Here is a 2458-nt window from a genome sequence, read left to right as displayed (position 1 = left end):
CCCTTGTTCCAAATTAGAGCTGGCTGAATGTAAAAATGCCAGCGTCTTATCGCTGATGCCACACTGCTGCACAATTCAGATGGTAGCATTACATGAAACAGACATGCCGCAGGAAAAAGCTTCTCATTAGAAGAGAACTTCAAAAATGAAAATAATTACATCCTTTTTATGATGGCATTTGTGTGTAAAGTGCCGGCTTGGAAAGTAGGTGAAGAGTGTCACCATTCAGAAGGAGGCTGCCTGCTACCCGCAGCTAATTGCAGACCTTTTGATCCAAAATGTCTTACCTTGGGCACAGTTTACAATTGGAAGCCCAACAGAGAGGTCTGTGGGGGTAATTCAGACTTGATCGTAGATGTGCTGTGCTAAATTTAGTACATTACGATGACTTTCACAGACGTGGGGGGACGCCCCACATGACTGGCTCCCCTCCCCCCCGCACAGGTACAAAAGCATTGCACGGCGGTGATGCTTTTGCACCAGAAGAGTAGCTCCCTCCCAGCATAGCTCCTGCGCGCTGTCAGGGAGCTACCCATCGCTGTCTGGGTTGCAGCAGCTGCATGTGACGTCAACACCAGGGGGAGGGGGGGAGTTGTGTGTTTTTTAGGTTTTTGGTACTATTGCCTAATTTAAAGGGGGAAGTAAAGGGTTATCGGTAAATTGGTAGGTCAGGCAGGCACACCTAGTCCATTTCTAGTTGGTGTAAGAACTTTGCCTCCTTGCCCATGTCACTAGAAGTATAGATTTCAGTGGGGATTTCAGTGGAGCTTGGACTTCTATTTGCAACATGATCACTTCCTGTCTATGTAATATTATGTCATTTATATTGCTTTCACATCGCAAATGCCGGGTTGCACCCGGGAATTGGAAATGTGTCCTTCCCGGTGCGACTGGCATTGGACTCTGACGCTGGCTTCCCTGACCCGGCAATATGTTGGATCGGGTTGCCATCGGGCGCGGGGACTGCGGCGTCATCGGGGGTGGGTGTAGATGCAGCGCTGGGAGATGAAATCATCTCCACGCCGCCTATCCCTATGCAGTGAACAGGTCCCTGGTCGCATCGACCCAACAACCCATTCACATTGCACCTGACCTGGTATTTAACCCGGGAATAACACTGCTTTATTCCCGGGTCAGGTGTAGACCCGGGAATTCGTCATGGCCCCTTTCACACCCCACAGTGACCCGTGTCGACCCAGCAATATATCGGATCAATACCGGGTTATTTGTGCGGTGTGAAGGGTGTATAAGTTGATTTAAGAATGAAATGGGTTCACACTGTATGGTCCTGGAACGTGTGCAGAGGACAAGGCTACCAAACCTATTCAGAACATTGGGTGACCAGACAGATATCATGGAATAATAAGGACAGCATGGAAAGGCCTATCAGCAGGTGATGCTCTTGGGTAAATATAGGATTCCACTGGTAAACCTAAAAAGTAACTGCGCCTATGTCCAACCAGGCCTTTCCGCTAAATCTGGGGACAAGCAGAAGTGTAGCCAATCAGATTGAACTATCAGATATGATGTACCCCCAAGAAACGTCTTGTTGGGCAGTGATGAAATACGTTTGCCAATGTGTGGCACCAAGCCAAGCAGTGCATGGGAACCTTAAGGCAAACGAAAAGCTGATCCAAACGCAGTGTGCACAGGACCAGCAGCAAACGCTCTCAGATACTGTTCTGCAAGAAAAGTGACACTCTTCCAACTTATCACTTACAATGAATGAACGTGGGGGTTACTGCACGGTGACAGGCAGGGACGCTGGTCGAATTCCCTGCATTTGGTGCCAGTGGGGGGGGGGGGGGCGATAATGGGTATCCAGTTGTGCTTTTAAGCAAAATATAACTGTACATCTATGTATATGGCACCTGCAGTAGCGTTTCCTAACTCAGAGGACAATATCCTATATGCTGCTGATCGTGTTTATGCGCAATATTTTACATATCGGCTCTATAAACATGAACAGAAGCACAGGTTTTGACAACACTATGCTTCATAAATAAACACCAAAGAATTCCAACATAAAGGGGGTCATTCCGAGTTGATCGCTAACTGCTTTCGTTCGCTGCACAGCGATCAGGCAAAAAAAACGGTACTTCTGCGTATGCGGCGCAATGCGCACGTGCGTCGTACTATTACAATGAACAATGTAGTTTCACACAAGGTCTAGCGAAGCTTTTCAGTTGCACTGCTGGCCGCAGAGTGATTGACAGGTAGAGGGCGTTTCTGGGTGTCAACTGACCGTTTTCAGGGAGTGTTCGAAAAAAACGCAGGCGTGCCAGGAAAAATGTAGGCGTGGCTGGGCGAACGCAGGGCGTGTTCGTGACGTCAAAACAGGAACTGAACAGTCTGAAGTGATCGCAAGCGCTGAGTAGGTCTGAAGCTACTCTGAAACTGCACAAAATTATTTTGTAGCCGCTCTGCGATACAACCGTCCGCACTTCTGCTAAGCTAA

Source organism: Pseudophryne corroboree, unplaced genomic scaffold, assembly GCF_028390025.1.
Source record: "Pseudophryne corroboree isolate aPseCor3 unplaced genomic scaffold, aPseCor3.hap2 scaffold_306, whole genome shotgun sequence".
NCBI classification, from domain to species: Eukaryota; Metazoa; Chordata; class Amphibia; order Anura; family Myobatrachidae; genus Pseudophryne; species Pseudophryne corroboree.
The sequence above is the reverse complement of the archived record's forward strand: the minus strand, read 5'-3'. Positions refer to the sequence as shown.